Source organism: Scyliorhinus torazame, chromosome 14 (assembly GCF_047496885.1).
Source record: "Scyliorhinus torazame isolate Kashiwa2021f chromosome 14, sScyTor2.1, whole genome shotgun sequence".
In the NCBI taxonomy this organism is placed as follows: domain Eukaryota; kingdom Metazoa; phylum Chordata; class Chondrichthyes; order Carcharhiniformes; family Scyliorhinidae; genus Scyliorhinus; species Scyliorhinus torazame.
The window spans coordinates 141147973-141161592 of NC_092720.1; the positions used below are offsets into that span (position 1 = coordinate 141147973).

The window sequence follows — 13620 nt, forward strand, 5'->3', positions numbered from 1 at the left end:
ATGCGGGTTTCAGTGGCGACGCCGGCATTTATTGCCCATCTCTAATTGCTCTTGAACTGAGGGGCTTCCTGGGTGATTTCAGAGTACAGTGGATTTGGAGTCGCATGTAGGCCAGACCGGGTAAGAATGGTAGATATCCCCCCCCCCTCCTTCCTCTTCACCTCCTTTACTCTACTGGTTGCTGGCTAGAAACAGGTCTTGAAACAAATTGTTGAACGGCTTCCACGTCCTATCGAAGCCTTCTTCCTCTCTGGGGATAGCGAATTTTATCTTCTCCAGCCTGTGAAATTCCACCAGGTCAGACAGCCAGTCTGCAGCCTTGGGTGGTGCTGCTGATCGCCAGCTGAGCAGGATTCTCCGGCAGGCAATCAAGGAGGCAAAGGCTAAATATTGTCCAGGACATGGGGGAGAATTCCAGATCTTCTACCCGAGAGGACAGACTGCCGAGATTTTGAGCTCAAGGTTCTGCAGTGAGACTTGAACCCACAGCTTTGAATGCTTTCACTGAGCCACGACTGTGACCTGAAGGAAGAAGCAATGGGGTATCATGGAGCTAGAGAGAGTACAAATGGTAAACTAAACAAAAGGAACAATTATGAGAAATATCTACGGCTCTTTAATGAACCACCGACAAGGAGAATGATACAACAATACAAAGGATCTTGGGCTTGTGACAGTGAGGAGTAAAACTGAACCACTGCCGAGTGTACAGTGTATTTGGTGGTGGCGGGGGGGCTTTGCTTTTATCAATGTTTGATTGGAAGAAATTATAGTTCATCCAAGACTGGATGCCAGATAAAAGGAGTGACAATATTGAGGCAGTGAGCAGTAATGGAATGGTCAAGCTGGGTGTTGCCGCATACCTGTGGAAACTGATCCTAACTCTGTGATGATATCGCCAAGGGAAGCATGTAGGTGAAAAAGTCTCGAGGATAGATCATTGGTGATCTCTGGAGTTAATAGTATGATTGCTTGCTATGACTGGATAAGTAATGGTTTAATCAGGCAAGGAGCTCGATAAAGAGAAAATGTGTTGGGTGAAAATGATGTGATCAGCTATGACAAAGGATGCTGAGAAGTTGAACTGGGATCACGTATGACAATTACCACCAGAGACAATTTAATTTCTGAGTTGTGTTGGGGTCACCTTGGTGCTGCGGGAGACAGAAGCCCTATTGGATGGATGAAAACTTTGATGTAATGAGAGATAGCAATGAATACATAAGATCATGAGTCCTTCTGGTTTACTACAGTGAAGGAAATCGGTCATCCTTAACTGGTCTGGCCTATATGTGACACCCAGTGTCACCCTCTGCAATTACCTTGCAAGCCACTCAGTTCAAGGGCAATAAATGTTGGACCAGCCAGCAATGACACGTCCCATGGAAAAATTAAAAGAAAATCCAAGTCCACATCAACGTGGCTGATTATCAAATGTGTTCTAAAATATTTGCACATGACACTCCTTTCAGAGGTAAGGATGGTTAATAAATGCACCCTGAAAGTGAATAGTTGAAAAGTGGCTGAAATAAAGGATGGAGCAACGCATTGAAGGACAAAAACAAATGGTGACTGAACCATTTGCATTTCCTATTGACCCTTTTCTGAGTGACACAATTAGGTTTCCATCTCATCAACTGAGATTATGTTCAAGCCCCCAAAAAAGTATTTGAATGAGCCCTCACTGTAAACCTTCCCTGTCTCCATATAGTCAGGGTTGGAAAGCAAATACGCTGCTGGCTGTGTACTTGCTTTGTAATACTGTGGGATGTCATTTGTGGGATAATAGCACGATTAGAGACACTGCCTCCATTATTGTGAGCAATCACTAAAAGCCCTCAGTCTCCCCTGTGCTCCCCAAGAATGTTGCTTGAAACATTTTCTTCTTGTATCCTTTTGTGAACATTTCAATCCAGAAATGATGGATCCTGTTCAGGGCTGCTGGTTTATTGAAGTGATTCAAACTGTTATGAATTGGAATTTGGATCATGGCTTTCCAACTCAAAAGCCTCGATTTTAACTGTGCCTTATAATTTCCCCTCAATACCCGAGGTGCATCTAACAATGAAGCTACTGCAGAGTGATATAGGGCAAATTGTGAAGCAGTCATTCCACTCAATCTCCTCTGTTACCTAATGGGCAAGGCTTGTTTAAAATGCTTCCAAGTGTTGCGGCGAACTCGTCATATTACAGTCAGGGGGAGACCGTCATTGCATCACAGCCGGGGGCAGGGGAGATTGTCACGGTATTCAGGCTGAAAATCAAAAAGTTGGGCGCAGGTTCCCCATGAGCTGTGCATCAGAAGATTAATGAATATATGTGAAAGGCACATCCACTTCAGCCATCAGATTCAGAATGGACGAGAAATTAGTTAGGCTCTAATTAACCTTAGGATGTGACTTATCATTAAACATGTCCCTAATTAATCGCATCATTTACCCTTTCACAACAAAAAACCCAGTGGCTGAAAAGGGTTATGCCAATTAGCCACAATCTGCTTCAGTGGCATGTGCCTCGGGGTATACCCTCTAATGTACCATGAGCAATGTCAGGTCATTCACAAATTTTAAACATTAAACACAGCAGCGGTCTCAGGATTTCAGAGGTTGTATACCAACAGGAGGTGTAATAAATGTAACATTACGTGACCAATTGAATTCAGTGGGGTTCTACCCAGCGTATCGTGGCAGAGAACCTTCAATTGTTAAAATCCTAATCCCCGGGCATTTAAAATGAAACAGATATGAACAAGCAGAAACCCCGTATGAAAGCCCTTATGAATCAAATTTCAATGAAGTACAATTCATAGAGAAGGCCAAAGAATTGAAAATCAGTGGGTCAAAAATGTCACTGAATGCTTTGATGAAGCAATAGCTGATCAATCGGACAAGTATGAGAGGACTACAGAACTGAAGTAGGGGAATTCGGAGTTAGGTCTGTGTCTGACAGCCACACACCCCGTTAACACATTCAAAACCCAAACTCAAAACTTCCACCCTGCTGAGAATGAAGCTCAAAGTTTCCCCCAAGACCATCTACACCCTTACTGCCGCTCTCAATCACCACCTTAACCATGATCTTGTTGCTTCAGTGGGAAGCCCGTCATCACATGAATTGTGCTCAGTTCACAGAGTGAGTGTTCCTTCCTTTGAGTGACAACTGAATTGGAACTTGCTGCCAAATCAGTGCAAATGCAAGACCTGGGTAAGTGGAGGGTATTTGTCCCCACCTACCCCACCTCCATTGAGTGCATATTGTAAACAGGTGCATGGAAGAGACTTCCCTACAACACCGTCCGCCACAGAAAACCCCCTCGCCCCATTCTGTCTGAAATAGAAAAGCTGAGGCTACCTCTTTCTCCTCTTCTACTGTCCCACAGACAATGCTGTTCAAGTGTGGTGGGGGGGGGAACACCTTCCCCAAAACTACCCACTTCCGCCCCCCCATCACTGCCGATCTTCACTATCCCTCGCATCCTAGTCACTCACCTCATCCTTTATCTTCATTCTGCTACTTCTCCCTATCCTGCCTCCTCCAATGTCCCCTTTCCGTACTTGGAAAGTGGGTTGTAAAGTGCTTTGGGATTTCCGAGATTATTTCAGGTGCTGAGACTCTTTCTGATACTGTGAATTCAACAATGGTCCCTTTTATAATGGCACTGATCCTCAACATGAGGTAAAACGCCAACTTGTTTGTGAATATCTGTAGAGAAAGAACTCTTCTTTAGAAGTCAGCTTGGATAGAAACTCCACCTGTAACAAACCAATATATTTTTGCCTTTTCCAGACATGCGTGCTGTACATTACCAGCAGTTTCTGCTTGCATTTCGCCAATACATTTCGAAATGGGGAACAGCTAATACCCCTGCTTTTACCACAGAAAATAAGAGGATCATGAGAATTAGGAACAGGAGTAGGCCATTTGTTCCCTTGCGCTTGCGTCACCATTCAATGAGATTCATGGCTGAAATGATTTGGCTTCAACTCCACTTTCCTGTCTGACCCCTCTATAACATTGACTCCCTTGCTGACCAGAGATCTGTCTAACTCAGTCTTGAATATATTCAAGCCTTCAGGAGAACAGCGGCCATGACACCACAAAACCCTGCCATGGCAACCTCTGCAAGACATGCCAGATCATCGACATGGATACCACCATTACACGCGAGAAAAACACCCTTCGATGCATACTCGTGCGACTCGGCCAACGTTGACTCCCTCACACGCTGCAAGAAAGGATATCCTGAGGTGTGGTACATTGGCGAGACCATGCAGACACTGCGACAACGGATGAACGGACATAGTGCGACAATCACTAGGCAGGAATGTTCCATTCCAGTCGGGGAACACTTCAGCAGTCAAGGGCATTCAGCCTCTGATCTTCGGGTAAGCGTTCTCCAAGTCGGCCTTCAGGACGGGTGATAACACAGAATCGCTGAGTAGAAACTGATAGCCAAGTTCAGCACGCATGAGTACGGCCTCAACCGGGACTTTGGATTCATGTCTCATTATATTCGACCCCCACCATCTGGCCTAGACTTGAAAAATCCTACCAATTGTCCTGGCATGAGACAATTCACATCTCTTTAACCTGTGATCATCCCTCTCTCTCTTGAGTCGCACCTTCTGGCCCTGTAAAGACTTAATTATCTGCAAAGACTCGCATTCAAAGGATCATCTTGCTTCATGGACTTTGTCTATATATGTGCTTGTGGAACCCACCTCTTCATTCACCTGATGAAGGAGCTGCACTTCGAAAGCTAGTGATTCCAAACAAACCTGTTGGACTTTAACTTTGTGTTGTAAGACTTCTTACTGTGCCCACCCCAGTCCAACGCCGGCATCTCCACATCTTGAATATATTCAATGACCCAATCTCCATTGCTCTGTTAGGTATGGAGAGTGTTCAAAGTCTAGTGATCCTTTGGGAAGAAATTCCTCCTCATTTCCATTACGAATGGGAGATCCCTTATTCTGAAAGTGTGCCCCTAGTTCTCGATACCCCCCTCTCTTCCCCACCCTCCAACCGTCGCAAGGAGAAATACTTTCTCAGCATTTACCCTATCAAGCCCCCTCAGATTATTTTATGTATCAATAAGATCACCTCTCATTCTTCTAAACTCCAAAGAGTATAGGCCCAAGTTGATTAACCTTTCCTCACAAGACAATTACACTATTTCAGGAATCAGCCCAGTAAACCTTCTCTAAACTGGTTTCAATGAATGTATATCCTTTCTTAAATTACGATGCAGAGCGAGGGCAGCAGCGCGGGATCAATTCCCGTACCGGCTGAGGTTATTAATGAAGGCCCTGCCTTCTCAACCTTGCCCCTCACCTGAGGTGTGGTGACCCTCAGGTTAAATCACTACCAGTCAGCTCTCCCCCTCAAAAGGGGAAAGCAGCCTATGGTCATCTGGGACTATGTGAATTTACACTTTACCCTTTCTTCAGTAAGGAGACCAAAACTGTACATTGCAATCCAGGTGCAGTCTCACCAATAAGCTGTCCATTTGTAGCAAGAAGTCCCTCATTTGTACTCCATCCCACCTTGCAATAAAGGCCAACATTCTATTTCCCTTCCACTTACTGTACCTTGTGGTGAGTATAAGAAATTGTCATACTTCATAGTTTGAATTTTTGCAGTAATATTATTAAAACCTGGGTTAAAATCCTTACAGTATGTCTGCTAGAGCAGAGATTGAAAGTGAGACAATCAGTGAATATTGTTGGGGAAGTGTTTTGCGAATACATGTTAAAAGCCATTTTACCTGTTTGCAGATAGAGAGTTAATGTAATATTATAACAGTTTGAGCCTGGCTAAACAAATCAAGGCACATATTGTAACAAGAGACAAAAGAATACGGTGTGCTTTGAGTGCAGCTGGTGTAGCTAATGGAAGGCAAAGTAGTTCCTTCCAGGGTTCTAAGTTGAGCAGAAGGTTTTCATCTTGGTCCTTAAAGGTTTCTCTCTCAAAGGACTCTGCATCAGGGCAAGCAAGTAAAAGCTGGCTGTCAACTTTATAAATAAGTAGTATTTGAAATAGCAGAACTGCACGCAGTATTCCAAATGTGGCCTAAACAAAGTCCTATACAACTGTAACATGATCTGCCGACTCATGTACTCAATACCCCGTCCGATGAAGGCAAGCATGCAGTATGCCTTCTTGACCACTCTATCGACCTGTGTTGCCACCTTCAGGGTACAATGGACCTGAACTTACAGATCTCACTGTACATCAATTTTCCCCAGGACTCTTCCATTGACCGTATAGACCGCTCTTGAATTAGATCTTCCAAAATGCATCACCTCGCATTTGCCTGGATTGAACTCCATCTGCCATTTCTCTGCCAACTCTCCAATCTATCTATATTTTGCTGTATTCTCTGACAGTCCTCCTCGCTATCTCCACCAATCTTAGTATCATCTGCAAACTTGCTAATCAGACCACCTATATCTTCATCCAGATCATTTATGTATATCACAAACAATAGTGGTCCGAGCACAGGTCCCTGTGGAACACCAGTAGTCACATTTCTCCATTTTGAGACACTCCCTTCAACCACTACTCTCTGTCTCCTGTTGCCCAGCCAGTTCTTTATCCATCTAGCTAGTACATCCTGAACCCCATACGACTTCACTTTTTCCATCAACCTGCCATGGGAAACTTTATCAAACGCCTTACTGAAGTCCATGTATATGACATCTACAGCCCTTCCCTCATCAATTAACTTTGTCACTTCCTCAAAGAATTCTATTAGGTTTGTACGACATGACCTTCCCTGCACAAAACCATGCTGCCTATCACTGATAAGTCTATTTTCTTCCAAATGTGAATAAATCCTATCCCTCAGTATCTTCTCCAACAGTTTGCCGACCACTGACGTCAAGCTCACCAGTCTATAATTATCTGGATTATCCCTGCTACCCTTCTTAAACAAAGGGACAACATTAGCAATTCTCCAGTCCTCCGGGACCATACCCGTGCTCAAGGATGCTGCAAACATATCTGTTAAGGCCCCAGCTATTTCGTCCCTCGTCTCCCTCAGTAACCTGGGGTAGATCCCATCCGGACCTGGGGATTTGTCCATCTTATTGCCTTTGAGAATACTAAAAACTTCCCCCTTCCTTATGCCGACTTGACCTAGAGTATTTAAACATCCATCCCTAGCTTCAACATCCGTCATGTCCCTCTCCTTGGTGAATACCGATGCAAAGTACTCATTAAGAATCTCACCCATTTCCTCTGACTCCACGCAAAAATTCCCTCTTTTGTCTTTGAGTGGCCCAATCCTTTCTCTAGTTACCCTCTTGCTCCTGATATATGAATAAAAGGCTTTGGGATTTTCCTTAACCCTGTTAGCCAAAGATATTTCATGACCCCTTTTAGCCCTCTTTATTGAGCGTTTGAGATTTGTCCTACTTTCCCGATATTCCTCCAAAGCTTCATCAGTTTTACGTCGCCTAGATCCTATGTATGCTTCCTTTTTCATCTTAGCTAGTCTCACAATTCCACCCGTCAGCCATGGTTCCCTAATCTTGCCATTTCTATCCCTCATTTTCACAGGGACATGTCTGTCCTGCACTCTAATCAACCTTTCCTTAAAAGACTCCCACATTTCAAATGTGGATTTACCCTTAAACAGCTGCTCCCAATCCACATTCCCTAGCTCCTGCCGAATTTGTTATACTTGGCCTTTCCCCAATTTAGCACTCTTCCTTTAGGACCACTCTCATTTTTGTCCATGAGTATTCTAAAACTTACGGAATTGTGATCGCTATTCCCTAAGTAATCACCGATAGAAACTTCAACCAGCTGGCCGGGATCATTCCCCAATACCAGGTCCAGTATGGCCCCTTCCCGAGTTGAACTATTTACATACTGCTCTAAAAAACTCTCCTGGATGCTCCTTACAAATTCTGCTCCATCTACGCCTCCAACACTACATGAGTCCCATTCAATGTTGGGGAAGTTAAAATCTCCCATCATGACCACCCTATTGCTCCTACATTTTTCTATAATCTGTCTACATATTTGTACCTCTACCTCACGCTCGCTTTTGGGAGGCCTGTAGTAAAGTCCCAACAATGTTACTGCACCCTTCCTATTTCTTAGCTCTACTCATATTGCCTCAGTGCTCGAATCCTCCATCGTGCCCTCCTTAATCACAGCTGTGATATCATCTCTGACCAGGAATGCAACTCCTCCACCCCTTTTACCTCCCTCTCTATCCCTCCTGAAGCATCTATACCCTGGGATATTTAGTTGCCAGTCTTGCCCTTCCCTCAACCAGTAGTGAGGCCGTGGAATGCCCTACCTGCTACAGTAGTGAACTCGCCAACATTGAGGGCATTTAAAAGTTTATTGGATAAACATATGGATGATAATGGCATAGTGTAGGTTAGATGGCTTTTGTTTCGGTGCAACATCGTGGGCCGAAGGGCCTGTACTGCGCTGTATTGTTCTATGTTCTATGTTCTATGTTCAACCAAGTCTCAGTAATGCCAATAACATCATATTCCCAGGTACTAATCCAAGCCCTAAGTTCATCTGCCTTACCTGCTACACTTTTCGCATTGAAACAAATGCACCTCAGACCACCTGTCCCTTTGCGTTCATCATCTTCCCTGTCTACTCTTCCCCTTAGTCACCTTATTGGCTTTAGTTGCTGCCTCTTTACTGACCTCTAACTTCCGAATCTGGTTCCCATCCCCCTGCCACATTAGTTTAAAACCTCCCCAACAGTGTTAGCAAAAGCACATTGGTTCCAGTCCTGCCCAGGTGTAGACCATCCGATTTTTAATGGCCCCACTGTCCCCAGAACCGGTTCCAATGTCCCAAAAATCTGAACCCCCTCCCTCCTGCACCATCTCTCAAGCCACATATTCATTGTGATTATTCTTGAATTTCTACTCTGACTGTCTCGTGGCACTGGTAGCAATCCTGAGATTACTACCTTTGAGGTCCTACTTTTTAAACTTACATCCTAACTCCCTAAATTCTGATTGTAGAACCTCATCCCATTTTCTACCTATATCGTTGGTGCCTATATGCACCACGACAACTGGCTGTTCACCCTCCCCCTTCATTATGGCCTGCAGCCGACCTGAGACATCCCTGACCCGTGCACCCGGGCGGCAACACACCATTCGGGAGTCTCGTTTTCGACCACAGAAAGGCCTGTCTACTCCCCTTACGATTGAATCCCCTATGACTATAGCCCTGCCAGTCTTTTTATTGCCCTTCTGTGCAGAAGAGCCAGCCACGGTGCCATGAGCTTGGCTACTACTGCCTTCCCCTGGTGAGTCATCTCCCCCAACAGTATCCAAAACGGTATACCTGTTTTGGAGGGAGATGACCGCAGGGGACACCTGCACTGACTTCCTGCTCTTTCTGAGCCTTTTGGTCACCCATTCCCCTTCTCCCTCACCAATCCTAATCTTTGAGAAGGTGACCAAACAGGTGGATGAGGGTAAAGCAGTTGATGTGGTGTATATGCATTTCAGTTAAGCATTTGATAAGGTTCCCCACAGTAGGCTACTGCAGAAAATAGGGAAGCATGGGATTCAGGGAGATTTAGCAGTTTGGATCAGAAATTGGATAGCTGGAAGAAGACAAAGGGTGGTGGTTGATGGGAAGTGTTCAGACTGGAGTCCAGTTACTAGTGGTGTGCCACAAGGATCTGTTTTGGGGGCGCTGCTGTTTGTCATTTTTATAAATGACCTGGAGGAGGGCGTAGAAGGATGGGTGAGTAAATTTGCAGATGACACTAAAATCGGTGGCGTTGTGGACAGTGCGGAAGGATGTTACAAGTTACAGAGGGACATAGATAAGATGCAGCGCTGGGCTGAGAGGTGGCAAATGGAGTTTAATGCAGAAAAGTGTGAGGTGATTCATTTTGGAAGGAATAACAGGAAGACAGAGTACTGGGCTAATGGTAAGATTCTTGGCAGTGTGGATGAGCAGAGAGATCTCGGTGTCCCTGTACATAGATCCCTGAAAGTTGCCACTCAGGTTGAGAGGGTTGTTAAGAAGGCGTACGGCATGTTAGCTTTTATTGGTAGTGGGATTGAGTTTCGGAGCCATGAGGTCATGTTGCAGCTGTATAAAACTCTGGTGTGGCCCCATTTGGAGTATTGCGTGCAATTTTGGTCGCCGCATTCTAGGAAGGATGTGGAAGCATTGGAAAGGGTGCAAAGGAGATTTACCAGACTGTTGCCTGGTATGGAGGGAAGATCTTATGAGGAAAGGCTGAGGGACTTGAGGCTGTTTTCGTGAGAGAGAAGGTTAAGAGGTGACTTAATTGAGGCATACAAGATGATCAGAGGATTGGATAGGGTGGACAGTGAGAGCCTTTTTCCTCGGATGGTGATGTCTAGCACGAGGGGTCATAGCTTTAAATTGAGCGGGGATAGATATAGGACAGATGTCAGAGGTAGGTTCTTTACTCAGAGAGTAGTAAGGGCGTGGAATGCCCTGCCTGCAACAGTAGTGGACTCGACAACACGAAGGGCATTTAAATGGTCATTGGATAGATATATGGACGATAAGGGAATAGTGTAGATGGGCTTTAGAGTGGTTTCACAGGTCGGTGCAACATCGAGGGCCGAAGGGTCTGTACTGCGCTGTACTGTTCTATGTTCTATGTTCACTGAAGAAGTGTTTTGGGTTTCACTGTCACTTGACAACAGCTCCTCCACAAACCACCTTCAAGATGCAGTGACCGCAATGCACTGATGCAAATTTTCCCCGCAACAGCCAATCAGCAGCTCCGCTCTACTGCCCTCTGCTGGATGCTTGCCTTGCCTTGAACACCTAGCGTGTCTTCCTCAGGTACACTTTCTGGATGCAGTGACCGCAATGCACTGATGCAAATTTTCTCCGCAACAGCCAATCAGCAGCTACGCTCTACTGCCCCCTGCTGGATGTAATGAAAATGTAATGTAATGTAACTTCCTTTTCACTGAATAAGACTGAAAGACAGAGGCCATACAGCCCCTTGAACCTGTTCTACTATTCAATTAGATTGACATTTTAACTCCATCTATCCACCTTGGCTCTGTAACCACTACAACCCTCACCTAACAACAATCTATTCATCTCAGTTTTGAAATTTCAGTCGACCGTCAACATCAACAGCTTTTTTTGAGAGGAGCTTGAAATTTGCACTGACCTTTGCAATGAAAAAAACGCTCCCTGGGGCGTCACCCCTTAAACGACTTCACTTTAATTTTGAGGTCATGTCTCCTTGCTTTATATTCCTGCCCCTGCCCCCACCACCAGCATATCGCCCCTTGCAAATCCTTTTTTAAATAAAATTAGAGTACCCGATTTTATTTTCCCAATTAAGGGGCAATTTGAGATGGCCAATTACTCCCCCTGCACATCTTTCTGGGTTGTGGGGGTGAGACCCACACAGACACAGGGAGAATGTGCAAAATCCACACGGGCAATGACCCGGGGCCAGGATTGAACCCGTGTCCTCGGCACTGTGAGGGAGCAGTTCCAATTACTGTGTGACCGTACTTGCTCCTTGCAAATCGTTTTAATCACCTAAAACATCAGCAGTACCATGAACAGGAGCACTAATTGCCTCAACTGATCAAATAGGACTCAGAATGAAACAGATGTACAAAAACAAAATCCTGTTCTCCAATTTCATTGGGAAATTATTTGAAATACAGCATGTCTCTCGAAGCAATGCAAGTCAGGTCATACTTTGAAAGAAAAATTAGATTCTACGTGATCTGACCCATTGTTACCTTAAATGTTTACTGTACGAGAGACATGACCTATTATGACTGAATAGTTTTAGATGAACCAGAGTAGCAAAACCAGGATCCATTTATCATAATCCCATTCAAGAAAAACAAAGCAGATCTCTGGCAACAGGCTGACTGAAAACAAATTACACACAGAAAGAGAATCATCTGAGTGAAGCAGGGCTCAGGATTTATTGACAATGAGTGTGTAATGAAACGTGACTCCCTTTTCTTCAGACACTCCTGTCACTCTCCCACGAAGGAAAGCAAATAAGAGGAGGCATTGTGTTGTAAAAAAGGAATGATGAACAAACCATGCACAGAGTAGAAGGGAAACAAAACTCCCCGGTATTTTTTTGCTCTTAAAAAAAAATAAGGGGCGCAATTCCCCGACCCCCGCCGGCAGGAGAATCGGCGGGGGGGCCGAGCGATTAGCGCCACGCAGCCCCAACGCCAGGCGCCATTCTCCCGCCCGTGCATGGCGCTGGGCCGCAGAGAATCGCCGCAAATGGCCGTAGTGGCGATCCTCCGGCGGCGCCGTGATTCTCCGGCCCGGATGGGACGAGCGGCCATCCGAATCCCGCCGGCGCCGTTTTAACATGCTTTGAGCCAGCGGGACCTCGGGGTTGTAGGGTCGGGGGCAGCCTGTGGGGGGGGGGGGCTGCCTGGTCCGCGATCGGGGCCCACTGATTGGCGGGGGGCCTCCTTTCCTCCACGCCGGCTCCTGGATCCCTGTGCCATTTGGCATCGGGGCCGGTGCAGGGAAGAACTGCGCCGGCCCAACTGCGCATGGGCAGACCCCGCAGTGCCGGGTCGAAGCCGGGACCGGCAGCTGGCGAGGCGTAGGCCATTCCAGCGCCCTGCTGCCCCCCCCCCCCCAGGACCCAAGAATCGGGTCTCGGAACCAGCGCCGGAGTAAAGTACTCCCATTTTGGCGCCAGCACTCTGGTGCCAGAGCAGAGAATCGCGGCCATAGTTTTTCAGAAAACTACCCAGATGTTAGTTGGAATATTGCAGCGAAGCAGAATAGGCAGCTTTTCTCAACATTAAACCACTCTCACAAAACACAAACCATAGAATGCCTACAGTCCTGAAGGAGGCCTCTCAGTCCATTGGGTCTGCACTGACCCTCTGAAAGAGCACCCTACCTAGGCCCAATCCCCTGCCGTATAGCCATAACCCCCAACCTGCACATCCCTGGACACAAAGGGGCAATTTTAGCACGTGCAATCCACCTAATGTCCACATCTTTTGACTGTAGGAGGTAACCGAGCACCCGGAGGAAACCCACGCAGACACGGGGAGAACATACAAATTCCACACAGCCGGAATTGAACCCAGGTCCCTGGCGCTGTGAGGCAGCAGTGCTAATCACCATGCCACTCTAATGCCCTCTTTGCAATCAACTCTTTACAGTGCCTGTTAATCCGCCAGAGCAAGGAAAGGCTGTTTGGCCCATCAAATCTGTCCCTTCCACTAGGCAGGAACCATCTGCTCCATCATGCACATTAACCTACCGACTTTCATTTCCTGAGGGAAAACACTCGAACACTCCCCAACGTGTGAAGATAATCAAGATAAAGACAAGAAGATCCAATCATTAACTCGAAGGTCAAACTGCCTATTTATGGTGGACCGATTAAAATGAAGGAAGGAGACCACTGGAGTAAGGTTCTGTCATCTGCTACTTGCCTGTCGAGCACTCAACCATTGCACTGTTGTGCTGAGTTAGAACATTCAAAAATTAAAGAGTCCATCGTGAATCAGTCAGTTCGAAATTTCAAATTATAAGGATTATCAACCAGAATAGAACATCTCTGCTAATCTTCACTTCAATATTAAGAGTTACACCAAGTCTGGT

At 45.9% G+C, this 13620-nt stretch overlaps 1 protein-coding gene across 2 annotated transcripts in view; it reads right to left on the minus strand.

The window, feature by feature from the left end:
• Window positions 1-13620, minus strand: part of LOC140390075 (ephrin type-B receptor 1) — a 741967-nt gene that overhangs the window by 612559 nt on the left and 115788 nt on the right. The gene's annotated exons all lie outside the window — the stretch shown is intronic.